This window comes from Neofelis nebulosa, chromosome 4 (assembly GCF_028018385.1).
Source record: "Neofelis nebulosa isolate mNeoNeb1 chromosome 4, mNeoNeb1.pri, whole genome shotgun sequence".
Taxonomy (NCBI): Eukaryota; Metazoa; Chordata; class Mammalia; order Carnivora; family Felidae; genus Neofelis; species Neofelis nebulosa.
In genome coordinates, this window is record NC_080785.1 from 16495551 (window position 1) to 16523419 (window position 27869).

The 27869-nt window shown below is 44.1% G+C and overlaps 1 protein-coding gene and 1 long non-coding RNA gene across 3 annotated transcripts in view; one reads left to right on the forward strand and one right to left on the reverse strand.

Annotated features, from left to right (window-relative positions):
- Window positions 1–27869, forward strand: part of CREB3L2 (cAMP responsive element binding protein 3 like 2) — a 119337-nt gene that overhangs the window by 31657 nt on the left and 59811 nt on the right. The window lies entirely within an intron of this gene.
- On the reverse strand, window positions 11823–13025 carry LOC131508930 (uncharacterized). The gene is made up of 2 exons (XR_009260217.1): window positions 12768–13025; window positions 11823–12367 (listed from the first exon to the last, which is right to left on the reverse strand). It is a non-coding gene; the product is annotated as an uncharacterized LOC131508930 (long non-coding RNA).

Below are 27869 nucleotides of genomic sequence, written 5' to 3' on the forward strand. Positions count from 1 at the left end.
TTTTTTAATTTCCTAATTTTTATTATTTTTCACTCTAGAGGCATGAAACTGAGGCGAAATGCGTTATTGCTGGCTCTTTGTGAAATCTCCACATTGCACTTTCTGCAGTTAGATGTGAGACATTCTCAGGGCACCTGGGTGGCTCTGTTGGTTAAGTGTCCGACTTCAGCTCGGGTTGTGATCTCACGGTTCGGGAGTTCGAGCCCCATGTCAGGCTCTGTGCTGACAGGTCAATATTATTTCCGGTTCTTTGTTGACTAAATTTGCTTTTGTTTTTACCTATTTTCTGGAAGAGCATTACATTACAAGCTAAGCTTAATAGGACATGGTTTTCTGTGTTTTTTAAAAAGTATTTAAACAAGATCTACAATGAAAGTAACATGTATTTTCCAAGTTTTAGGTAATATGCATTAGGATATAACTTAAGAAGATGCAGTTAGCCCTATGTTTTCACTTTCTGGAAGAATTTCATGGCTATCCCTTTCTGTGGTCTGTGTGTTTGGCTTCTTTGCCTTGGTTGGCTGGCACCCTTCCCACCCCCTAGCTCCCAAAGTCCCCAATCCCATCAGTGAATGTCATGTCCCTTCCCTGGAGAGCAGTGGTTCTCCACATCTGCTCCACGGACAGCAACAACATCTGACAACTGGTTAGAAATGCATATTTCTGGGCCCCACCCCAGACCTCCTGAATTAGAAACTCCAGGGGTGAGCCCCTGGCATCTGGGTCTTAATCGACCCACCAGGTGATTCTGATACATGCTTGCAGTGGACTGAATGTTTACGTCTGCCCAAAATTCGCATGTGAGAATCCTAACCCCCAATGTGGTGTTTGGAGGTGGGGCCTTTGGGAGGTGAATACGATTTAGCACCTGTAAGAGACCCCAGAGAGAGCCCTAGCCCCTTCTGCCTCATAAGGACACGGTGAGGAGTTGCAGTCTCTGAGGAAGGGGGCTCTCACCAGGCACTGAATCTGCTGGCTCCCTGATCTTGGACTTCTTAGCCTCTGGAATGCGAGAAATAAATTTCTGTTGTTTCTAAGCCGGCCAGCCTGCAGTATTTTGTTACAGTGACCCGAAGGAACTAAGTGCAGAATTCCTGCCCTGGGCTAGACGGCTAGATTCGGTGGACCTATCTCCCAGTTGCTGCTTTTGGCATAGATAACAGAACTTTATTTTGTTCCTCTTCAGATGTAGAATCAGACAGGGTGAGGTGGGGTGAGACTTGAGAGGTCATTCTGGTTCCTTCACTTTACCACAGGAGAGAGCTTGTGACCTGGGCCAAAACTCTGCAGGCAGGTGCATCCTTCGGATGGGACCCTGGGCTTCCTGTTCTGGGCTCTTTGCTCCTGGCACAGGCCATGTTCCTTCTCTAAAGATAGTTTAGTCAGTGCTCTCTGAGAGCATGATTCTTTGTAAAGTGGCCTGAGGAAATAATTCTGAAAGAACCAGTCAGATTGGCCTAATCACTTGTGGGCTCTCTTAATATTAAAAAAAACTTTTTTTTTAATGTTTATTTATTTTTGAGAGAGACAGTGAGTGAGCGAGTGAGCAGGGGAGGGGCAGAGAGAGAAGGAGACACAGAATCCGAAGCAGACTCCAGGCTCTGAGCCGTCAGCACAGAGCCCGACTCGGGGCTTGAACTCATGAACCGCGAGATCATGACCTGAGCCAGAGTCAGATGCTTAACTGACTGAGCCACCCAGGCACCCCTCTCTTAATATTTTAATATGAATAATAGTCTAATATTTCATGGGTGGAGTCTAAAACCTCAGAATCAAGTAGCTTCTGTCATTGATTTTGTTTAATTATTCTACAGGAAAAAACCCAAATGCTTATACTAGCAGAATTCAATATTTCTCTGTCTTTTACGGCTATTGTTCACCTATAATGAATGTAAATGTATCTGTGTGCTCTGTGTGTATGATGTGTGTTGAGAGAGGAGGAGGGGAACGAGAAACTTCTATTTATAGGGAAATGGTGAGTTATCTGCAGAGGGTGTGCTTGGGGGAGTCAGCAATGGTCGGACCTATTGGGGGGCACCGTCCACAGCAGCATCCCCTGACCTGACTCTGGTTTTGGAGACAGTTGCATTTCCAGTGTCTTTACATAGGCAGTCAGCTCACCTATCTCTTTTCCCCTGTTGGATAATCTCTGTAGCAGAACTGGATTTTACTCACTACTGGTTTCTGAATCTCTATAATCTGAAAGAAAGCATAGCATTGGAAAAATCTGGAAGCAGTCAGGGCACCTGGGTGGCTCAGTCAGTTAAGCATCTGACTTCGGCTGTCAGGCCATGATCTTGTGGTTCTTGAGTTCGACCCCTGCATTGGACTCTGTACTGACAGCTCAGAGCCTGGAGCCTGCTTCAGGTTCTGTGTCTCCCCCTCTATCTGCCCCTCCCCTGCTCGTGCTCTGTCTCTCTCTCCCTCCCTCTTAATAATAAACATTATTAAAAAAAAAAGAAGAAGAAGAAGAATTTGGAAGCAGTCAGTTTATGCAGACAATTCAGAGTGTGACTGGTTTGCATATCTCAGCTGCCCCCCTCTTCCCCCTCTACTCGAATGATCTGGTTTTTCTGGATGTCTTAGAATTCTTGTATTTGTTGAGTCCATAGCCTCAGGTGCTCCCATGTCTGCTCCAAGTACATGGGAAGAATAAACACCTGAGAAAAATGTGCCCCTGTCAAAATACAGGATGGACTTGGTTGTGACAAGTGCCTTGGGAGTCGGGGTATACAGACTGGCCGGGAGATTAAGTGAGGGGTTTCTTTAACATGGTAAACTTAAAGGGAATCAGGGGACATTTAGACTTTCTAGGGATTTGTTTCAGCTGAAAGCAGATTGTGATAAATTCTTAACTTAGGTGCTGCCATCCTTTGTTCATATTTATTTTTTTTCTTTCTTCTACAGAGCAGAATAGGCTAAAAGAACAAAATAAAACAAACAAACAAAAAAACTACCCACCAGAACTAAGAGGGGAATGGCCATTTCTATTTTAAGGTTATAAAAACAAACCTAGTAACACCTGCACATAAGGACCCCTGGGTCAGAAATTTAGAGAGGAGGATTCCAAAGGATCCAGGGAAAAAATTAGGTGAGCTCTACGACCAAGGAGTCTACTATAAATTTAGCTGATGAAGTTAGAAGAATATTTAAATCCAACCTATGAAAATATATGAACAATGAAACAATGTATCCAGAAGATAGAAGGATTGGTGTTAATTGGAGAACAAGTATAAACGTCTCGTGGACTGTTAGAAACCAGTAGAAAGATTACCAAAATGAAGCATTGTCACAGGAAAACTAGAGAGAAGTGTAGATTTTTGAAAAGTACAGATTTTTGAAAAGTGAAAAGCTTGACATTAATTTCTGGGAAACATCTATGGCTGATTATGACACAGCTCCTTTGTAAATAGGAAGAGAGCAGCGCTGGCCTGGCCACAGCATGGTTTGTTAAGAGGCAGTCAACAGAATGTAGATTCTGGCTTAAAATCAAAGGAGAGAGGAGTCGTAGTTTATCTGTTCACCGTTCTTATCAGCAAATCAGAAGATGACATAGGCCATGTGCTTATCCAGGCTTTTGTTGCGGTAGAAGGTTCTGGACCAGGAAGGGGAGGAAAAGAAGGGACAGATACGAGGAAAGGAAGGAAGGAAGGGGAGATGGAGGGCTCAAGATCCAAGGGACTCAAAGCTGTCAGAATCCAAGTCCAAAATCACCCCACGAGTGGGACATGCAGGCCAGCATGTGTGATGGCAGTGGTGAGTATGGAAGGGGTGGGAATCCATTATTGAATGAATATTCACGGAGCACTTACTCTGTGTCAGGAGCACTTACTCTGTGTCAGGTATTGCATTCTGGGTTGGGGGGGAGGGAATGCTGCAGGGAATCAAGCAGACAAGGGCCCGGCTCTCAGGGGGCTGCCGTGCTAGTGAGGGAGGTAGGAGGCAACCACATCTGGAATTTCTCAGGAGGTGATGGTGTTATGGGGAAGAAAACAGGTGGGGTGGCTCATTTACCTGGAGTGGTCAGGGAAGGCCCCTCTGATATTTGCAGCATTTGAGACTGAAGGCAGTGAGGGTGAAGGAGCGCTCAACCCAGGGAAAGTGGGAAAAGTGGTTCCCCAAGGTGTGTGTTGGGTCTGGGGCAGCCTTGAGGAGGCCAGGGGTGCCCGGAGCAGAGTGAGCAAGGGGAAACAGGGGGGAATTGATGCTGGAAGAGGATGCAGGCTGGAAAGCAGACAAAGGAGAGCCCGGAACCTGCTGTTCATCCAAGTGAGTGACACGATCGGAGACTCAATACTCAAGAGTTCTTTATGACAGTCTTCAAATAAGTTCCAAAGTCCAGACCATAACCATCCAAGTTCCAGAGGAGGCAGCTTTTAGTTCCGCGTATGGCAGCCTAGCACTTAAGCTGCCTAGCAGTGCTGTGTGCTGCACCGTAAGGTCTTTATCTTCAGAAGTGCTGGACGGGCAGTGTCCCTGCACTGAGCCAGGTTTTACGTTTAAAAGCCTCCAATGCCCCTTTCGATGCGAACATACTGCAGCTTCCCCCTGGAGAACAAGAGTCTCCTGACTTTGGCCCTGACTTTCAGCGGGATGGCACATGGGGAAGCAGAAGGGGGAGGTGGTGATGAGTGGGGTTAACGGGAAGGAGAAATGGAGGGCTGGAGACAGGTTCACGGAGACACGGTGTTGGGGGGGGGGGGAGCAGTTGGAGTCCATAGGAATGTGCCCAGAAAAGTAAGGGAGTTTGGCCTCGGGGGATGGGCAGCTGGCCTTGGGGGCCTCAGGAGGGTGTCATCCTAAGATCAAGCAACAGAGATCTGGACATTGTGCTGGCGGGTCAGCCCTGGGGGATCTTTCAGGAAATGGTGAAGGACGAGAATTTCCAGGGACATCAGGTAGAGATAGCAATCAAGGTGACAATCCAAAATCTCTGAGGTGTGCCCCTGGGCAAGATAAGAAAAAGCTTTCCTTCTCCAGGGACCAACTTACTAGAGAAAAAGTCTAGACCCCTGGTGTAGAAATGGGGAGGGGAAGGAGTGACTGAAACACCACAGCCACAGTTGAGGCCTAGCAGCCGGGTTCACAGAAGTATCTGGATGTCCTGGTACCACAAAGGTGGAAAGGAAGGACCTCTTCCAGAGAGGGCAAAGTTGGAAAAGGCCGAGAGACTCCCAGCTCTAGGACCCTTGGATGTAGGGAGTGACAACTGACCCAATCAGACAGAATCCGACTCCGCTTTGCTTTGACCAAAAAATGGTGGCGTTCTTTCCCCAGTTTTGATTCACCGGACTTAACGTACTTCCCCCCATAATTATATGCTGGCCAGATCTCAGGGACACTGGACAGATTAATTTAAATCAAGACAATTAAGGGCAGTTGAAATTTTTAAATTCTCTTCTCTCTGTTCTGGTTTATAAATAATTTGGAAGAAGGAAATGAATTTCATGAAGAGCATAAAGATTACATTTGAAAATGTAAGTTTCGGGGTGCCTGGGTGGCTCAAATGGTTAAGCAGCTCAGAGCCTGGAGTCTGCTTCAGATTCTGTGACTCCCTCTCTCGCTGCCCCTCTCCTGCTCACGCTCTTTCTCTTTCTCTCAAAAATGAATAAACATTAAAAATAAAAAAGAAAATGTAAGTTTCTTACAGAAACAGGTTTACTTTTTAAGGCTACTTTTCTCCTTTAAATAAAAGTCAAATAATAGTTTACTTTTAAGTTCAAAATAATTGATGAATAAGATTATATTTCTTTGTTAGTTTAAATAAAACCCATGTTTGACTTTAGTAGTGGTTGTGTTATGGCAAAACTGCTCACAAATATGCACAGTTAGCCGGTTGTGTTCCTGTGAATTTCAGATGGTTCCCCTTCCTGATGTCTTGGTGTATGCTTTGGGTTCAGAGATAATTGGTCCAGTGATGTCTTTTATTAGGTAATTAGATAATAAGCTAATTCTAATGATCTTATATTTTTGCTGCTTTCTATCTCTCTGTAAGTCGCAGAAAGGCTTTGGTCAAAGTCCATAAAGTTTGGCAGTATTGGATGTCACAGCTACACCTTTTTCTCTCTCTCCCCCTATGTGTGTGTGTGTGTGTGTGTGTGTGTGTGTGTGTGTCTATATATAAATATTTTTATTTTTGCATTTATTTATAGTCACTCTGTTTTAAGCCTGCATTGTCATGAGATGTCTACGTTATGAGCTCAGCACTTACTATTTCATAGAGGTTGTGTTACATAATGGAAAATTCATGAGCTGTGAAATCACACAGCTGGTAGCTTAAATCCTAGCTCCAGCCCAGTCACACCCTGTGACCATGGCAAGTTACTTAACTTCTCTGAGCCTTGGTTTACTGCTCTATAAAATGGGTCTAACCATACTCTCCTAATGGGGTGGTTGTGACCATTCACGTATAAGCAGAAGTTACTGCTGTTGTGTTGTTTTGTTAGAGGACTACAATGGGGATTCAAAGTAATGGGAATTATGAAAATTAGGACCTGGAACACGGACGGGTTGACTTTTGAGAAGGGCAAGGGAATGGAAGTGAGTTACTGAGGTATTTTATCATCCCATTTTCTGCTGCATTGGTAAGCCCAGTAATAAAGTTACTTTAAATTTTCTAAATACGGTTCTCACTTCCCTCGTGGAGTGGTAAAGGATGAAATTTATCTAGGATAGTTTTATTTGGTCTTGAAAACTTTTATTTTACACCATGATTTACACTCACCTCATTTGTGGAATATTTGGGAAATCATTGGTCTGGTTTCCCATCTTCAAGGAGTTGAATGCCATTTGAACACGTGAGTATCTCTTTCAGAAAGTTTTTGGGAATGGTGTATGAGTTTTTGCTGAATTACGTATTAGTGACTTCAAGCATACACCCATTTATTTAGCTCAGGGTTCTGTGGACCAACAATTTAGACTTGGCTCATGTAGGTTGTTCCTCTGATGATCTCAGCTGGGCTCACTCATGAATCTGTGGTCTGTTGCTGGTCAGCTAGCTGCTTCTGAGGGTGGCTGGAGATCAGCTAGAGCGAAAGAGGAAGGGAATGGTGGGGATATGGGGTCTTGGTTCTCTCATCCTCCAATAGGCCAGCCCTGGTGTATTCACATGGCAGCCCATTTACATGAGGTAGATTGGGAGGGTCAGACACTCTTAGGGCAAGTTGTGCCCAGCTTCAGAACTTGGACAGTGTCACTTCCACCACAATCTATTGGCCAAAACGACTCAAAACGTCATTACAGGGGCACCTGGGTGGCTCAGTCTGTTGCACGTCCGACTTTGGTTCAGGTATGATCTCATGGTTTGTGCATCCAAGCCCTGCATTGGGCTCGCTGCTGTCAGTGCAAAGCCTGCTTCAGCTCCTCTTTTCCCCACCCCCCACCCCGCCCCTCCCCCCATCCCACTCTCTCTCTCTCAAAAATAAATAAAACATTTTTTTAAAAAGGCCATTCCAGAATCAATGAGCAGAGAAACAGAGACCACCTCTTAATGAGAGGAACCACACAATATGGAAAACATTTTTGCAACCCTCCCTGATGAGGACTCTATGCTCTATGATCCTCATTGACAGTTCTGGTTCCTTGGAGTCAACAGATACTTTCTCTTCTGCTTTAATTTGCATCCTTTTTTTGTTTTGTTTTTGTCATTTGATATTTTCAAGACTGAAAAGAGATGCTTACGTTATCACTTCCCTTCTATTTCGGCCAGAGCTCAGGTTTGTAAAGTGCTGGCACCTGAGATTGACCCTGGCTCCATAGGCCCTTCCTTGGATTTCCTCCCTGACCAGATCCCCTCACCCAGATCTAGGCAGTGGGCAGGCAGAGTAGGGACAGGTCAGCTGGATGACCTGGCTGGACGCTGCTCAAGGGGCCCTGGCTCAAGAGCAGTTTCTTCATTGTCCTCTGTTGCAGAAGGTCTGACATGCGAAAAGGAGCAAGAGCCTCCCCACTTAATTGGCTGGATCTCTTGGAGCATTTAGACATTGCATTGTAGCAAAGGCTAGGCAAATAAGGTAGTTCCTTAAATAAAGTTGTTTTGAACTCTTTTTAATCCATCAGATGATCTCAAGTGGCTAGGTTTGTTTTAAGTAGCTAAAGATTTATTTTCTGATTATTTTGAGGGAGTAGAAATTCTAATCATCTTCCACAGACCCCAGAGATCTTAGTGGTTTGTCTCTAAATCCGAAACTTAATGGGATCTTTTTTTTTTTTAAAAATATGAATGTTCTTCTAACTTGTTTTAGACTATAAAGTCTGTTAGTCATAGCCTTGGCCTGTATGCCTTGGGTAACGTAAATTTTCTGAATTGTCTTCTGGTCTATAAATTCTAAACTCAACTATATTGCCACTGACTCCAGGGAATTGCACAATCAAGGAAGAAAGAAGGGCCCAGGAGCTGCCTGCTTCTCAGTGACCTTAGAAGTTTGGCACAGTGATGACCTGTATTTAGGAGAAAACTGGGAAGTGATTGGTTCGGTTTATAGCTCCTTAAGATGTCAGTGGGTCAGGCCTACTGCAGAGCATGTCAGACATGATGCTTTCACCTTCCACGAGGAGATACTGTATGATGATCATTATTCTACCCTATATTAGAGCAAAAATTAGTAAGAGCTCATCTGAAATGTTTTTACTTGTGAATCAGTTATTACCTTGACAAGGGAAAGAGGTAAAGGTCATTGCATTTGCCATTCTTCTTTTATACCCAGCCGTCTTTCTCCAGGCATGTTCAGGAGAACTCAGGAAGCAGGTAAACTGAACGGAGGGAGTAGGAATTCTTTAGGTTATCAGCATATTCTTCACTTTCTAAAAATAAAGAAAAATGAACTGTCTTCTCTTGAGTTTAAGGCTTCTTGATTAGTTGAGGGAATGGCCTGGTTGTTTACCTGCCTGGCAGGAGGTAGTCAGGGCTGAACTGAAATTTTGGTGGGAAGGGTGACTGTAGAGTGGTTGACTATAGAGTGACAGTCAGGATGTGGTGCAGAAGGGCAGAGAAAGCAAAGGGCTGTGGCTTTCATCAATTTATCAAACATTTATTTGGCTTCTGCCATGATGAGGCACTGGGTTAGATCCTGGGGTAACTTCCTTGAAGAGCAGGAGATAGGTGTAAAAAAAATGCACAGAGTAAGTGATAAATTCAGTAGAAGGAGCACACATAAGGGCTCTGGGTGCACATTGGGTGCACAGCGACCTGACTCCCTGGGTGAGTAGGAAGAGGCTGGGTTATGTGTCGGGAAAGGGGGGGGGGAGGTGGAATTCTGGCTGCCGCACCTGGTGCGCAAAGGCAGGGAGGAGTAACGGTCCTTGCATGTTTGGGGAAATCTATGTCCTTGTGTTTGGCTGGATCAGAGCAGGGGCCCTGTGAGTGCACAGGCAGGGAGAAAGGGAAGACAAACATTCTGAGAATTTTAATGCCCATCAGGGGGAAATTGGATGAAATTCACACACAGCTGGTTTTAGAAAGGCCTCTATTTTACAAAATGAAACCGGTTCTTCTCTAAAAGCAGCTCTTCAACAGCTTGGTTAATTGAATTTTGCCACTTTTCCTGCAAGTGGCAGATCCCTTTTCCTAGAAAAGGGTGACTAGGTTCATCTAGCCCCGGGTCACGTTTCACCTGCTTGAACGGTCAGGCAAAGCATTGTGCTGTATGTACTGATCATAACATTTAGAACCTGGACGGTGAAATACAAATTAAAATAACTTTGGTCATTGTTATTTGGTGCTGTTTCAGTATGGCATTTCTGGGCTCTGGCTTCTCGAAAACTACTCAGCATGGCATGCTAATGGATTGTCAGGCCCCAAAGATGGCAAGCACAGAGTGAAATGACAGTCGGAAAGGGGCTGAGACAGGCTGGAGAGCTTTTGTGAATACGAGGGAACCTAGTTTTGATTTGATGTTTTATAATTGAAAGTGTTCAATTATATCAAAATTGTGTGCTTCTAGTTATATCTTCTTCACGTCACACAATTACTGCTTTTTTATTTCATTTCCGCTTACTTCCAAGGAGGAAGCAACTGTTTCTAAATGATTTTAAGGCCTTTTTAGGTTTTTTTAATTAAAAAAAAATTTTTTTTTTCCTGACTTGAAGTTTTACATTCCTGGGGAGAATTCACTGTTCTCCAAACATGTGGCATCTACCAGCACTTGGTGACAGCAAAATCTGAGTCCTGGAATCAAGTGCTTGAGTTAGTGTGTTTTTGAAGCACCGGATTAAGAATGATTTTCAGCAGACTGAAAGGTACCCAATGAGAGAAGATAAATTTTACTTGGAATAAGAAAGACTAAGACTTGAGCGTTCTCATAGAAGCTCCCTGTGGGGCTTTGAGAAATGGTTTCATCTGTCTGAGCTTCAATTGTCATTTCCTTGTGGTATGTGTCTCTTTGAGTTTTGTCTGTAACATTTCAGTTCTTTTTTTTCTTCTAGAGAGAGAGAGCGCACACAAGTGGGGGAGAGCGAGAGAGAGAGGGAGGGAGAGAGAGAGAATCTATTAAGCAGGCTCTATGCTCAGCGTAGAGCCTGATGCAGGGTTTGATCCCACAACCCTGGAATCATGACCTAAGCTGAAATCAAGGTTTGGGTGCGCTGGGGCACCTGGGTGTCTCACTCGATTAAGGGTCCAACTCTTGCCTTTGGCTCAGGTCATGACCTCACTGTTTGTGAGTTCTAACCCCACATCAGGCTCTGTGCTGACAGTGTGGAGCCTGCTTCAGATTCTCTCTCTCCCTCTCTCTCTGCCCCTCCCTTGTTTGTGCTCTCTCTCTCTTTCTCAAAATAAATAACTCTTTTTCTTAAAAAAGAAAAAAGAGTTGGGTGCTCAATCGACCCACCCAGGTGTCCCCAGTTCGTTTTCTGAAAATCAGACTCTGACATCGCACATTTACATTTTAAAAGTCTGGGTTTCAGGGGTGTCTCCTACATTATTTTCTGGATTTCTCTCTTTTCTTTTTCAAATGATTTCCTAATTAGAACAAAATTTAATCACAAATTATAAGAGAAAGTACCCAGGTGCTCTCACATATTTTTAGGTTCTGTAAGAATTTTGGACCCTGATGTTCATGTTGGCTTGAGGTGACAGTCCAGAAGAAGGAATCCTAAAATTGCCATTGTCACACTTATCCTGTGGCTCTTAGCAAACTAGCATGTGACTTGCTTCTATACACAAGGATCTTGCTGCTTGCTTCCTAAAGGAAATGTCTGGAACACCTCCTTTTTTATTTATTTATTTATTTATTTATTTAATGTTTTTATTTATTTTTGAGAGAGAGAGAGAGAGATGGAACATGAGCAGGGGAGGGGCAGAGAGAGAGGGAGACACAGAATCGGAAGCAGGCTCCAGGCTCTGAGCCATCGGCCCAGAGCCCGAGGCGGGGCTCGAACTCACGGACCGCGAGATCGTGACCTGAGCTGAAGTCGGACGCTCAACCGACTGAGTCACCCAGGCGCCCCTGGAACCCTGCTTTTCCTGTTTGATGGCTTCCTCCTCAACGAAAATGGAAAGTGAGCAAGGGTTTCTAATGATGGAGTGGTTGTGTCTGTACTAACCACTTACAAAAGGCTCATCTGGTAAGGATTACAGGTCAAGGGGCGCCTGGGTGGCTCGGTCGGTTGAGCCTCCGACTTCGGCTCAGGTCATGATCTCACGGTTTGTGAGTTCGAGCCCCGCGTCGGGCTCTGTGCTGCCAGCTGGGAGCCTGCATCCTGCTTTGGATTCTGTGTCTCCTTCTCTCTCTGTCCCTCCCCCACTTGTGCTCTGTCTCTCTCTGTCTCTCAATAATAAATAAATGTAAAAAAAAAAAAAAAGAATTACAGGTCAAGAAAGTAACTGGTTTACCATGGCCTTCCTTTATTTACCTCCGAATGTAGGGTGAAGAGGTGGGGGACTGGGGTCTCTGTCAGTGGCTGTCAGAGGAATGCTGTTACTATAGAGTTTATTTGGTATCCAAGAAGAACCCAGGCTCTCCATGTGACGATCAGGGTGGAGAATCTCCTGCAGACGGTGGCTCAGTGCAGTTTTAAAGCAGGGACACGCAGAGCAGGGTTTCCTGAGTCTGGGTTCTTTGTGACTCAGGTTGTTGAATGACTAAGTATGCCTGTGCTTAGGCAATGTCTGCAGTTTTCTTTCTACCCCTCTGAAGGTTGAGCAATGGTCCGGGTTTGCCTGGGACTGAAGAGTTTTCCAAGATTCAGGATTTGCAGCGCTAAAATCAGGGACGTCTGGGGCAGACTGGGGCAGTTGGTCGCCCTCCCTCCGGCCCCCCTGCCGGTCTCTCTCTGTTTTGCTTCCTCTCACTGCTACACAAAACAGCGAGCAGCCCTAACACTTTGCGCAGCATTCCAGATGAACTTTACACGTGACCAACCTAGGGAACTGGGCAACACAGAACGACCTGTTTTTTAAATAGAAGTGCTCCTTAAGTAGTTCAGACTTAAGGATGACTGACTGTCTGTATAGTGGGTGACACCACCCTGCAGTGTCCTGATGATTTCTTTGCATTGCTTTTCCTTTGGCTGAACGTTTTTGAAAATTGAAGCGTGGGGCCACTGCAGGCCCCATGCACGGGGAGCATACAGGCACCTCTGAGGTGACCCCTCCCCGTTCCACTCCTACTTCTCCTGGGTGCTACTGGTTGTCCCCACCTGGAGAGCAGGTGCAGTTGTGAGTGGTGGATGGGGTCCCTGGGATTAGCTTGCTAGTCTTTTTTCTTTTTTTTTCTTCAGGAAAATGATATACAATTCAAGCAAATTAAGTAAACACTGAAATCCTCTACCTTTGTCCCCAGAAGTTGTTCAAGGCTACAGACCATTTCCCAGTTTGGGTTGTCATTTTAGCCGTCCCTCGTGTGTGAGCAGAACGCATACAAACCTGTATCCCAAGATCAAAGGGCAGAATTCTGATTATGCTCCTGGAACTTCAGAATCCCAGTCGGAAACCCGTGCAGGGGGCCTCTTGAGATTTTGATCTTCTTTCCATTAAGAGTGACTGGATTTTTTCTTCCTGTGATTCATCAAGAAAGTTCCATTTATCCTTCCATGTTTGCTGCTGCTCACAAACCCCTCCTTCTTTTTCCGTCCTGGTGAAGTTACATGCCTGTGTGATGTTACCGGGCTGCGTGAAAATCCAGGATCATCCTGGGCGTCAGGCAGTTGCCTAGAAACCAACATGAAAACAGGATTAGGTAAAGCATTTTTTCTATATTACAGCTGCTTTCTGATTAAGACATGATGTTACAAATAGCTCAGTATGTATATCCCTTTACAACCTTAAAACACATATAAGTGAAAAAAGAATTTTTCAACAGAGACAAAATGATTTTTCCATAGTCACATTTCAAGGTGCTCACCACCAACCCCAATCTCCTCTCCTCCGCAACCCCACTCACCCCTCCCTTTCAGGAGGGTCACGTGTTGGGGATCCTTGGCCCTGTTAGAAGAACATTAACATAAACCAACAGCAAGTCTGAGACACTATTATTCTTCCATCAGTCACTCAACCTCAGCCAGACTGGCGTGTGTATAGAGAAATCAGAAGGCTTTGCAGTAATTTAGTTATGAAGAAGGAATGTGTTGTGTTGGGTAGCAATGAATCAGCTAAGTGATAAGCACGTTTTTACCAGAACACCATGAAGGGCTAATCCCACTTTAAATTGACTGCAGTGAGTGAGAACTAAATCTCTAATCCTGGACCCTGCTGTGTCTCAGGAAATTAGTTGGGATGGGGTCAAGGGACACAGAGGAATGTCTACTGAAAAGACTTATTAAGTAATTGACATATTCCCAAACTCCTGGAATAAGATAGATAGGTAAATGATGACTGCTGGCTTGGGGTCAAAGGAGAAAAAGGAATCAAGAAAACCCAAGAGTCAGTAAGTTAGCAAATATTTATTGAGCTCCTCCTATCTGCCAGTTGGCCCTTCTAGGTGTGGTGGGGGTGGGGTGGGGTGAGGTGGCTGTGAACAATGAGCCACACAGATGATATATTCTAGGGAGGGGGCAGGGGTCGGGCAATAAAAGCTGGAACAGATAAATAAATAAGATAATCGAAGATAATGGGAAATACCATGAAGATGATAAAATAGGGGGACTATGGGGTTGGAGGCACAGGCCCTGCCTTTATGGACTGACATTTGAAGTGAAGGACCGAGACTCTGAGGGCCTTGGAACAATGTCATATCAGCAATGGGGAAGTAGGGCAGGAGGGTGAGTATATGGTAGGGATAGAAATCAAAACATGAAGAAAACCTTCAACGTTGTTGGACGGTAAGTCCTATCTGTATTAGGAAGATCATTTTCAGGTTTCTCAGAAGAGTGAATCAGATTAACATCACCAGTTCTCCAGATGGTTTTAATTATGTTTGCAAGTGTTGCCCAATGTTGGATTAGTCATAGAATTGACAGGAAGGACTTTTGTACTTTTCTCACTGATATTAATGGTGGGAATCATTTTGCATTTAAACTTTCATTTTTTTTTAATTAAAAAAAATTTTTAACGTTTATTTATTTTTGAGAGAGGAGAGACAGAGTGCAAGCGAGGGAGGGGCAGAGAGAGAGAAGTAGACAGAATGTGAAGGAGGCTCCAGGCTCTGCGCTGTCAGCACAGAGCCCAATGTGGGGCTTGAATTCACAAATCGTGAGATCATGACCTGAACCAAAGTCTGATGCTTAGCTGACTGAGCCACCCAGGTGCCCCTAAATTTTAATTTTTAATCTATGGAGATAGCATTAGTGAAGTTGGAGAAATAAAAACAAATCTGTAATTCTGCTAACCTGGAGGCACTGTTATCTACTTTGTATATTCCCTCCCAGTCTTTTTCATGATTTTGATAGAATATGTGATTTTAGAGAGTTAATATGTAGCTCTTTAAATGCATAGCACACATTTTCCCATACTTCCTCAAATTTATATTCTGTGCTTACAAATTTTAATGAATAAATATAGTCCCTTCTCGTTTGGGGGGTAGTTATGTCCTATAAAGTTGCTGTGAACACTGAATCAACAAGTGCTAAATCACTGCTCCTAGGGGAAATATAGGATTAGGTTCCTATGAGCCTCTGGTCACAATATTTTCATTTCTCTATTAATACATAACCTTGTTTTTTGTGTGTTTCTGTATAAAGACACCTTATTTAATATATTTTTAAAATTCATTAGCATTGAACTCCTGCTGGCAGCCCTGTAACTCATCCCTGAACGAAGCTTACCTAACACACATTTTTTTCATAAGGCACTTCACGGCTTTCTTGCGCTTAGAAACACTAGCCAACACTCAGCCCCGCCCTTGGGTGCCATTTTAAACAGCAAAATCACTCACCCAGAGCACAAAAATGTGAAAAATGTGCCACTAAATAGACCATGTAAAGGACACTTGCTTACAGTATGAGATCTGGAACAAGAAGGCAGAGCTTGAAGCCCTGCTGAGACTGTGCACTGAGGATACTCAAAATGTTGCTACTCTGAGTGTATCTGGGAATGACTGAAAGCACCACAAGTATGGATTTGGGGTTACAAATAAATTTTGGCAAGTAGGCGAGTCAACAAATAGGGAATCTGCCTAGAATGAGGATTGGCTGTGTATGCTATTGTGCTGATTGGCTGTGCCATGAATAACTGAGCCATAAATGACTCACTGTGGAAGGTCCCAACACACTGCTCTGGTGTTTGTGAAGCCTTTATAATCCTTCCTTACCCCTCACCCCAAACAAACCAAATCCTGGAAAAAGCACTACTAGTGAGTACGCTCAGAAGCTTGGGGTGGGAAACAGCCCTCCAAGCCTCAGTAGGGGATAAGGGAAATCATTCTACCTTACATTTATGAGGGCTGTCGCCATTTGCAAAGTTCTTTGATGTGACCTATGTAATTTGATCTTTACAATGACCCAGTGAGGGAGATGGAATTGTGCCTTTCATTTTCCCAAAAAAGGCAAATGTGAGTTGATGGTAAGCATACCTGGCCTTACCTATCTTTTTGAAATGACTATCAGTGTTTCACCCTTAGCAGAGGTCCAGAGAGTGAGTCTTGGTCTTTTCTGTGACCACTTCTTTCCTGGTGAGAGTAGATCTCCCCAATGGAAAACACAGTGCCTGTCATACGGCTCCCAAATGCGTGACAACATCCACCCACGTTTTCACCATAGGGGAGTCAAGGGGCGTGATGGAAAGAATATGGTTTTCACAGTCAGAGGAACTGATTTTGATTTCCTGGCTCTGCCCCTTCCTCAGCTGTGCAACTCTGGCCAAGTTGCAGAACCCCTCTGAGCTTGCATTTTTTCATTGGTAAAATGGGGATAATGATACCACTTAACTCATATGTTTGTTGTAAAGCTTTAATGAAATAATACATTTAGCCAGTTTCCTCATTATTCCTCTGATGATGAGAATTATGTTGACAAGGAAATAGATCCTGAGAGAAGATCAGTAAGTAATCTTGACAGTGACCTTTCCTTCCTGGCATCTCTGCCTGGATGGAGATTACCACCTTCAACAGCACCATTATTAAATAAACAGTGTACATTGGCTTCTGCATCAGTAAATGTCTGAGCTCACATCATTATTTAGTTTTAACCTTCTGTAACACATTACTTTCCCCTACTATAAGAAATATAAATGTTTCAGAGTAAACATTAATGAAGTCTACCTTAGGTTTTTTGCCCTAATCTTGATGGGGATATTGACAAGCTTGATGTATGTGTTGGCTTTGAATGAATTGATGGAAGGGGCTTGCTAATATCTCACACCCAGACCAAATAAATGGTGTGGGAAGAGGTTAGTGCAACACAGGCACCCATTCCATTGATGGGAAGAGTGAAATATACAGAAGTGACTTGCACAGTAAGATCCCCAAACTAGATAAAGCATTCCCAAGCAGCCAACCTTTGAGTCAACTTTACTAGGGCTGGGGTGGGGGGGGGCGGGGGCGGGGAACGTATAAAGAGATTCCCTTTGTTCTGATAATTTTATACTTACGTGAGAATATGTGGGTCCTTAAGAAAATGTTTTGAGACCTAGTTTACACTGATACAGTACAGGTGTATGTTTCTGGCATTATTGTTTTAACTTCTGTATGACATTAGCAGAAGAGGAACCCCAACTGCTCGAGTACTCTCATAGGGTCACCGTAAAGCTCACAATGGTGGGGCTGATTGGGTCAGCAATCTGAATGTGAGACTCCAGGTCCAAGTGGCTCTTTCTTTCTGAACTTTGATAGCAGGTATCTCCCTGAGAGAAAACATTTGTTTTTGCTGGCTTAGCCTTTGAGATTACCCTGAAACCAGTGATCTTTGGACCCTGATGTGAGCTATTGACTCATTTCTCAACTACATAGAGGGGTGCCTTCATGTATAACGTGTTTAGGAATTTTCCCATTCTTCTGTGAATGTCCCACTACATTTCTGATGACTCATACATGGCCATGGGTAATCCTGGGACAGAGTAACAAAGCTGACACGGGCAATTTCCAGGGATCATGCTGGTTTTCATTATCATCACTAGAAGTCATGTGAATGGCCATTTCCTCATCCTGTTGTGCAGGTCACAAAACAAAGACAAAATACATTTGATACACCTTCTAGGAGCTGACACTCTAAGACAAATACATTGATGGTAAGTGGTCGGCTTATTTTCATGAAGTTATTTTTCAATAATATGCTAATATTGATGCCTGTGGATTCAATAGGAAAATTCAAGCTAAGGAATTCTTGTGTTGAGCCCAGCGCACATTTGAATAGTCAAGAGAACCCTCTTAGAGGTACTGATTCATGTTGGCCCAAGGCAATTCGGTATTCTGTTTTCTTCTGTTATTGGCCATGGGCATCTATAAGTAGCACTTGTAGACCCTGAAATCCTATTACATTTGGTTTTTTCTAATTTTATAGTGTATATTTATATGAGACAAGCTGCAGGTAAGGTTTGGTCACGACTGTGCTGCTTTTCTGGCTACTAACAAGATGAAGCTTAGGCATTAGCCGAGAAAAATAGATTAACCGTGAATCAAGTTTTGGCATAATGTAGTACCAGGCTCAGTCGTGGACTACTGAGCATGTTTTAGGCAGTCCTAGTGGGCCTTGAGCTGCATGACATTATTTCTGTATCTCCAGAATTCAGCACAGTTGCCTGATACAATGAACTCTTATGTCGTAGCTGAGTTAAAGCTGAAGAGGTCAGAGAAAAGGGTAAGACATAGGAACAAAGAGACCTAAAGATGATGATTGACCCAGAAGTGTTATCTTGTGAGATCCCCAGTATGAGGCTTAGGAGAGGAATTGTTGAAGTCGTATGGGGAGGTGCCTGGTTCATCCATGGAGCCAGAAACCAGAAGGGGACAACCTGGGAGGGGTGCTGCAGAGTGGAAGGGCCCCAGGGCTGGTTAAGGTGCCAACTTAAGTGCAAGTCGGGCCAGAGGGAAACTGGCACAGTTGTAAACCTTCTGCTAAGACAGGGCCAGGGAGGGAAGCAGCTGTGGAGATGAATATTCCAGAAGCTACACCAGCCAGCCCAGGCTGTGACTAGCCTTCAGTTAACTTAGAGCAAGAAATAAGTCCTAAGTAAATGTATCTACTTCTTTTATTTCAAAAATCCCTTCTCTTTCTTCCTCATGGTTTTCTTGTAAAAGTTTCTCTAAAAGAAAAAAGTCAGCTTCGTCTTGGCCAGGAAAAAGAGACTTATCCAAACCCAGATCTGTGGTCTGACAGGCTAGGTATGAAGTCATAGCTGCCATCTTGGCCTGACTTTCCAAAAGGAGGCAAAGCATCAGGTTCAAGAGCTAGGAGTGGAGCAGTTTGGACAAGTAAGGGGCAAGGCCACACTCTTCAGTTTGAGGCTGACTAGAAGGCTCACAGATTCTCCAGGCCCCACATTTGTCCTTAGGATTCACTTGTCCTGCACACAATCATCTTCAAAAATGTGTACAAGAAGAGCATGGGTGACGGAGTGGACAGACACAAGGCCAATCAGTGGGTGTAGTAGTTTTCTTTTTTTTTTTTTTTTAAATTTTTTTTTATTTATTTTTGGGACAGAGAGAGACAGAGCATGAACGGGGGAGGGGCAGAGAGAGAGGGAGACACAGAATCGGAAACAGGCTCCAGGCTCCGAGCCGTCAGCCCAGAGCCTGACGCGGGGCTCGAACTCACGGACCGCGAGATCGTGACCTGGCTGAAGTCGGACGCTTAACCAACTGCGCCACCCAGGCGCCCCTGTAGTAGTTTTCTTTTGCTACGTAACAAATTACTACCAACTTGACTGGCTTACACCAACATGTATTTTGCATATGGTTTCCTTAAGTTGGAGTCTGGGCCCAATTTAGCTGCGTCCCCTCAGGGTCTTACCAACCTATAGTCCAGTGTGAATTGTGGCTGCAGTTTCCTCTAAGCATGGGATCTTTTTTTGGGCTTATGTGGTTGTTGGCAAAATTCAGTTTCTTGCACCTTAGGCCTCTTGACTGCCTGCTTCTCCCAGACCAGCAGGAGAATCTTTTTCTGACTTCTAGAACTTCTTTGAAAGGGCTTCCCTGATTAGGCCAGACCCATTCAGGATAATCTCTCTTTTGATGAACTTAAAATCAGTTGAATTGGGACCTTAGTTATATCTGCAAAATTGCTTTTCATCATGACGTAGCCTGGCTCTCATAGGAGTGCCATCATATTCCCAGGTCATACAGGCCACACTCAAGGGAAGGTGTTCTTACAGGGTGCATACACCAGGGAGCAGGAATCTTGGGATCGTCTTAGAATTCAGCCACCCACGGTGGGTGAGAGAGAGTGAGTGGCCATTGTTAGTCTGTTCTCTCCATGTAGCAGACCATAATTTGGGAAGGGGGAATGGGGTTGGAGAGCAAGGATCGAAGGTCTTTGGGTATTTTTGGCTGGTGGCCCTAATTCATGAGAGAACAGAAACTACCACTAAATACAATCTAAGGATAAGAGCTTAATTACAGTGGCTCAGGGTGGAAATTCTGAAATTCTGATTTATAATGGTGTTATTGTTGGGGCCATGGTTGGGAGACGTTCCAGGGCCCACCCTGGTGGTGAAAAAAGGAACTCATTTCCAGCGTTTGCATTTCAGTTGCACACAGACTACCCCGTTGAAGCTGTTTTTGAAAACAAACCCCTCACGTTCACTTGCAGGTAGCTGTGCTTGTTGGAGAAAGGCCCAGTTGTGGGGCCTGATTGCCCTCACTGTGGAGGACAAAATTGAAGAGATTTCTGTGCATTTAACATTTAAAGTGCCAGCGGGGAGGGGCACCTGGGTGGCTCGGTTGGTTAAGCGTCCCATTTCAGCTCCGGTTGTGATCTCGTGGCTCATGAGTTTCAGCCCCACGTGGGGCTCTGTGCTACAGCTCAGAGCCTGGAGGCTGCTTCGGATTCTGTATTTCCCTCTCTCTCTGCCCCTCTTCCCACTAACGCTTTGTCTCTCGCTCTCTCCTTCAAAAATAAACATTCAAAAAATTAAATAAAGTGCCAGTGGGGAAAACACCCAATGCTGTGAGTTGGGGTATTATTGTCCTACAGAGCCTGTTAAGCCCGGGTCTCCCAATGGGTTATTTTTTTATATATATATCAGGAATGAAATATAGAAAATCTGCCTTCTGGGCAGAAAATGCTGTCCCTCTAGTCAGCTCTCCTCACTGTTATTTGTTCCCTGAGGGCTATTTAATCTAGGTCTCACTTAATTCAATTAAATGGAGTCTGTTTTTAAAAAACAAATGCTTTCTCCCCATTATAAACCCTTGGGTTTGGGGGCACCTGGGTGGCTCAGTTGGTTGAACATCTGACTCTTGGTTTCACCTCAGGTCATGATCCCAGAGTCGTGGGATTGAGCCCCATGTCAGGCTCTTGCACTGAGCCTGGAGCCTGCTTGGGATTCTCTCTCTCTCTCCTTCTGCCCCCCTCATCCCCCTCGTGCGTGCTCTTTCTCAAATAAAAACATAAAAAATAAAATAAACTCCTAGATTTTCAGCATAGAAAATATAAATAGGAATTAAAAAACACATCTGTTATACTATGTGACTAGTTACACATCTGTTACCAAGCAGAAATTTGTCAACATTTTGTCAGATCTCTCTCCATACATTATAGCATTTGTAGATAATTCTCCATAATTGAAAAATAAAGGGAATTCAGTTTTGGTAATGTGTTTTCTTTTTGATATGTATTTTCCTCATTTTAATGTATTCACAAACAGCTTTCTACAATAGCATTTTATTTATTTATTTATTTATTTATTTATTTATTTTTACAATAACATTTTAAATATCTACTTACTTATATCCCTGCTTACCTTAGTATATTGAAATAACCTCATGTGGACTGTTTTACATTTTGGATGGATGATAAATACCAAGTCAGGGTTATCCACCTTTGATCAATAAATCTTTCTTAGTATTTAAAAAAAAATTTTGTTTTAATGTTTTATTTCTACTTTTGAGAGAGAGAGAGAGAGACAGACAGAGTACGAGCAGGGGAGGGGCAGAGAGAGAAGAAGGCACAGAATCCGAAGCAGGCTCCAGGCTCTGAGCTGTCAGCACAGAGCCCCACATGGGGCTCAAACTCACGAACTCATGCACTCAGATCATGACCTGAGCAGAAGTCGGACACTTAACTGAGCCACCCAGGTGCCCCAGTAATTCCTTCGTAGTGGTCGCAATCCTGCTGTGTTTCCCAGTGCTTGCTTCACTTATCCGTGTGTTAGGTGCTGTCCTGTCATTGATAGAGCGCCTGCTGCTTGCAAAGGCAAAACTTGTGCTTTATGTTTACTTTTCCCCTAGTCCATCCCCAAGGTTACTTGTAAAATTTTTAAATACCTCTCTTGTGAGCGAGAAGCCCTCATAAACAAACCACTTTGTTGAGACTGGCGTATTAGCCCTGGCACGATTTACTAATTTTACTGCACGTTGCAGACATCACGAGTCCGTGAGGTGCCCCAGTGGCACCTTCGTTCCACACACAGACTCTGTGTGCAGCTTTGTGAGCGGCTGTTTTTCTTTCCCTTTCCCTTTCCCTTATAAACGGGCTGCTGGTGGCAAAAAATCTGTTTAAACAAAGGTGAGGAAAGGATCAGACTTCAAAGGTTAGAGATTTAGCCTATTAGAAAAACTGAGCTTTGCAAATGTTGAGAGTGTTAGGATTCATGGGGAAAGGGGCCCTCAGATATTAGTGGGTAGTGAGGCCATGGAGGGAGAACAATCCAATGACCCAGACAGCCATCAAGGGAACGTTTTGACATAGGGCTGCATTTCCCATGAATCATGAAAACAGACCCACGGAAGAACCGGAAGTAACATAACCATTCTTTGTCATCCAGCTGGGTCTACATCAGAAGTTCCCTTCTTTGGTTTTTAGAAATACATGGTAGATTTTTGGTTGTCCTCATGCTGGGGAGTGAGAACCTACTAGTATTTAGCATCCGGGGGCCCTGTAATATGCAGGACAATTTCAATCTCTGAAGAATCTTTTTACCTGGAATACCAACATGGTCTGGTTGAGAACTTCTCACCACTTCAGAATGTTTGGTTTCTTCTAAGGAGCAGAGCAGAAAACATGATACTCTGGCCATGGATTTTTCTGGGGCTTCCTAGAAATTGTCTATTCCTTTCTTTCTTCCTCATTTCCCGTAGTGGTTCAGTACAGCTAGGCTGCAAGGATATTGGTCTAGGGGCCAGGAGAGAACAGTACAACACTTTTTAGGTTGGGTATTTCTCTCCGTCTATACTTGGCCTGCAAAAGTTGAGTCATTTTTTCTGGTAGAATCCTGTCTGGTTGTTTGTGTCCTGGGCCAGCTGTTGAAAGGCAGAAATTAGCCAAGTGCCGTCCAGCTGTTAGCTCAGTCATCCTTAGGGGTACGAATTCTTTGCCAAAAGAGCCTCAGGAAAGGCCAGAGGGAAGGAGTTGCAGGGAACAGTGACTCAGGCTTAAGATTTGTTTTCAGGCTATTTTATTCCCCTTGGTGAGGAGAAATGGAGGCCGCCTACATCATAACTCTTCTCAGAATGTTAGAGCTGCAGGGGGCCCGGGAGACCAGCTGGTTTTACTCTTTTATTTTGTATTCTAAGAAAAGAGACCCAGAGAGGTTAAATGACTTGCCTGAAGTCACGGAGCTGGATTGTGAGAGAGCTACATCTACATCAAGACCTATTTAATTCCAGGGGCGCCTGGGTGGCTCATTCGGTTAAGCGTCCGACTTCGGCTCAGGTCATGATCTCACAGTCCGTGAGTTTGAGCCCCACGTCGGGCTCTGTGCTGACAGCTCAGAGCCTGGAGCCTGCTTCAGATTCTTTGTCTCCCTCTCTCTCTGACCCTCCCCCGTTCATGCTCTGTCTCTCTCTGTCTCAAAAATAAATAAAACATTAAAAACAAAAGACCTATTTAATTCCAAATAGAGCATTCCTCCTACTACACCAGCAGCTGCCCTTTTGACTTCTTATTTTATTTATTAATGAAACTTTGCTGACTTTCTTTCCAAAACATTCCCCACCCTCATTAAAGCATTGCATCACTATTGCATTCAAACCTGTTGTCATTTCTGAGACCATTGGCTACAGTGCGGAGCGAAAAAGCACCGCTAATGACCAGAGAGCAAATGTTCCCTACTTGTGACTCAGTAAGCAAGTATCCACCGCTGTTGAATAATGAAAAACACTGGAGAAGCATTGCTCTACATTCTCTCTTGGGAGAAAAATGCTCAATTAAGCTGTTTAAGCTTTTACATGTGAGGTTTGCACGTCGTTTCCCAGAGGGACTGCAAAATATCTTTAGTTTGCTTACTCTCCTAACAACTCCAAGATCGCTACATTCCATTCACGGTCTTTCTTAGAAAGAGAATGCTAGCTGTCTTTTTTTCACCTTCATTAGACATTCTCCAAGTCTCCCAAGGTCAAATGAAAAGAAAGGGCAGGGTCGTAGCTATATGACAGGGAATATCAGTCTGGTGGCCACAGCACTAGACGGATGCCTTTTGAAGCACCTGGACTCTACTTCTAGAAGAAGACTTGAAAACCTGTAAATATCCATCTTGGGGAATCTTTGGCTGGCTGCTGTTTACAATCAGGCCAGGTATCTTTGAGCCTCTCCAGGACAATTTTTCACAACCAAGTTGCCCTAGTCTTCTCACTTTCTGCTAGCTCTGTCATGGATTCGCAGTTGCCCACTGGGGATGATCTCTTTCTTCTCACTGGCTTATTTTGGGTTTTCTGGGTCTTTTTTGTCAGGTGTGCCACCAAGTGAGCCCTAGATAATCCAGTTTGGCTGTGACCAGTTCTCTTACAAAAGTTTGAGTGAGGAGTTTCCATGAAAATTATAATTGCTGGATAAAATGAAAAGGCTCGAAGAAACATGGATGTAATCAGAGTGATGACCTATGGAGGAATATCAGGGTTTTAGATTGGAGATATGGGCCTGGTTTTCAAAAGGGGAAGAGGAAGATTTATCAATTAGGAATTGACGAACTAAACACTGAGCCTCTTGGTAAGCGAATGAACAAACTAGAGTCTAGTATGAGATCACAAGGAATCAGTGAGCCTCACAATCTTTTATCGTGTTAATAGGCTGATAGATCAGAGAAATGCTTAATAATTTGTCCCCCTTTCAGCAAAGTTTGTAGCAACAATAACAATAAAACAGCTAGCATTTATTGAGCCCTTATTAGTGACAGAAACTGCTCTAAGTGAATAAACGTCACGTTTTGCTTCTTTGGAGGGTGTACCTGAGCATCTCTTAGCTTTAGCTTCTTCATTTAAAATAATGGAGTTTGCCTTTTCAATCTCTCTCTGGTCTCACCAGTTAGCAGAGAGGTAACTGGTGGTTCTTCACTCCTCACTGTGCCAAGATTTCTGTCCTGACCAAGCTGTCAAGCTCCTGGATTTAACAGCATTCGGAGATAGAAGGGGTTTCATGACCTCAGCTGGTTGAGTTTCATAAAGAGGAAGGGTCATGGAAGGGCAGACATCCAGCAGGTGCCATGCTTCCAATATTTGCACTTGTTAACTGGCAGGTCAAGAGGAGGGAAGAAATAACTATCTATGTGGGTGGCTTTCATGTTCATAGCCCATTAATGGTTCTCGCCCAGTTTTTATTTACGATATTATATCCAGATCAGGCTCTCTATGAATTCATTTTATCTTCTGACAAGTGTGAAAGGCAGATTGCAGTTTTCCTAGTTTCAGATGGGGTAGAAAGCATGAGTGATTTGCTCAAGGTTACTGCTAAAAATTACAGAGCTGATCTAGAACATACGTGTTCAGACTCATGATGCCAGTGGATGGAACACTCCTTCAGAGGGTTAGGAGCCTCCGGTACATTTCAGCAGGCCAGCATGCCAGGGAGGTGAAACATACATGTGAGATCTGACAGAGCAAAAGTCTAAGTGGCTTTAAGCCAGAACCTGCCTGGATCTCTCAGTTTGGCAACCTATGGAATTCTTGTTGCTCTTATCTGGGGGTGAAGGGGTACCAGCTGGCAGTGAGTCACTCCCTGTGCATTTGGACAAGGCAGATAGTACCTTGTACTCTTGAAGCCCTTTCTCTTTTCCCTAGCATAGCACTTTAGAGATGAGATGATCTTGGTAATCTGACGGCATATCTGGCTCATAAATAAATAGGGCTCAAGGGAGTATGCCAATTTTTTTTTCCCTGAAACTTTTATGGCTCCTTTAATTTTTCACATCTGACATCCTTGACATTGGCTCTTGAGATAGAATTGTCCCATTGTGAAACATAGGTCCTCTTCAAAGAATTCCATGAAGGAAGTCTGTGGGACTCTTCAGTCATTCGTTTGGTGATCCTATGACAGTCTCCATCTCTCTGGTCACAGAATCAATGGTGTAAAGATTTCATATATTGTCCCAAATCTCAGTTTTCTCAAATTAAAATGACCAGGTATTTCTTCAAGCATCATCAGTCTATGATCTGGAGCCTGTTACCACAGTCAGAAGCTTTTCTAGAATGGCAAAAATACCAGAGTTTGGTTGTTTTAAGGTAGGACTCAAGAGAATACAAACAAAAGGGGCACCTGGGTGGCTCAGTCGGTTAAGCATCCGACTTCAGCTCAGGTCATGATCTCGTGTTTCGTGGGTTCGAGCCCTGCGTCGGGCTCTGTGCTGACAGCTCGGAGCCTGGAGCCTGCTTCGGGTTCTGTGTCTCCCTCTCTGCCCCTCTCCTGCTTACACTCTCTCTCTCTCTCTCTCTCTCTCTCTCTCTTTCTCTGAAAAATAAATAAACATTAAAAAAATACAAACAATGAATATCCTAGTTTATGCCTTCTTTGAAGTTAGAGGCCCCGAGGGAATGCCCTGGGTGTTTCCTGGTAAAGACTGGAAGGTGTGTGATGGGGAGAGAGATAAAGTCGTTTTCTGTTTATTTTTTTAATGTTTTTATTTATTTTTGAGACAGAGACAGAGCATGAACAGGGGAGGGGCAGAGAGAGAGGGAGACACAGAATCGGAAGCAGGCTCCAGGCTCTGAGCCATCAGCCCAGAGCCTGACGCAGGGCTCGAACTCACGGACTGCTAGATCGTGACCTGAGCTGAAGTCGGACGCCTAACTGACTGAGCCACCCAGGCGCCCCGTTCGTTTTCTGTTTAGAGTGGAAAGCACCTGAGAAGAGAAGGAGGTTTTATGTGTAGAGGAGGCGGGAGGCACAGTCAGAAGAGACTGGCCAAAACAAGCCTCCCAGCTGGCTTATATCATAAGAGCATAAAAGGGTAAAACTACAAATTAAAAGTCAAGCACAGAAGGAGGGGTATCAACAAGGGTTATAAAACACCAGTTAGGAGGAAACTCTTCAGGCAGTTTGGGAGATGGTGAATAAGAAATTTACATTTACTTTGCCTCTGTGGGGAATTTAGACTCGGATTGAATTATGTTGGGAATTTTAAGTGTGGGCCGGTTAAAAGCACACCTGTTGGCTTTGGCATGTGATATACATCTGGCAGAAAACCCTGCTGGGTTTATGGGGCGCCTGAGTGGCTCAGTCGGTTAGGCGTCCAACTTCAGCTCAGGTTATGATCTCACACTCTGTGAGTTCGAGCCCCACGTCAGGCTCTGTGCTGACTGCTCACAGCCTGGAGCCTGCTTAACATTCTGTGTCTCCCTCTCTCTCTGCCCCTCCCCTGCTCATGCTCTGTCTCAAAAATAAATAAAAACATTTAAAAAAGAAAGAAAGAAAGCCCTGCTGGGTCTCTAGTGCTCCCACTGGCGACATGGAGGCAGAATCTGGACTGCGGGACTGGGCAAGTCAAGACCACCCGTGGACTCTGTGGCTCCAGCGCTGATGGAGAGAACAGAATGGCAAGTGCTGGACTGCCTCCACCTGGGATGGTTGGCTTGACCATGATTTTGAAGAGCTTTTATTTGTGGGGGAGATTCACCTGTCTGTTGTAGCGGAAGGAAGATACAAGAGAAGGACTCCAGGGGATGGTTTGAGTTTCTTAATCAAAGAGGACTACTCCATGTGATATGGATTATATGTAATTTCTGGGATAGCTCTGACTGCTCTAGAAGGACCCTAAGAATTTCCTCTCACAACATGAGGAGATATCCTAATCTCAAACTCAAATCACAGTTCAAAAAGCATCTGAGAATTAGGAATCTTGTTGCTGAGTTCTCTGTATTGGTGACGGATGCAGCATGAGATGCTGAAAGTAAACGGGAATGGAACTGGAAACCAGGAATCCCACCCTTTCCTCCATAGTCCCCAGGCCAACCTTCTACATTATTCTTGATCTTGTCCAGATCAGATACAATGATGATGTGGAAGTGTTTTGTCATGTGTAAAGCACTAAGAGTTCAACATGGCTTATTTTTATTATTATTATGTTTTCTTAGTTTTATTCCTGTAGGAACTCATCTGATCCTGTTAAGCCATAGAAGAGAGGCCTTCCTCCAGGC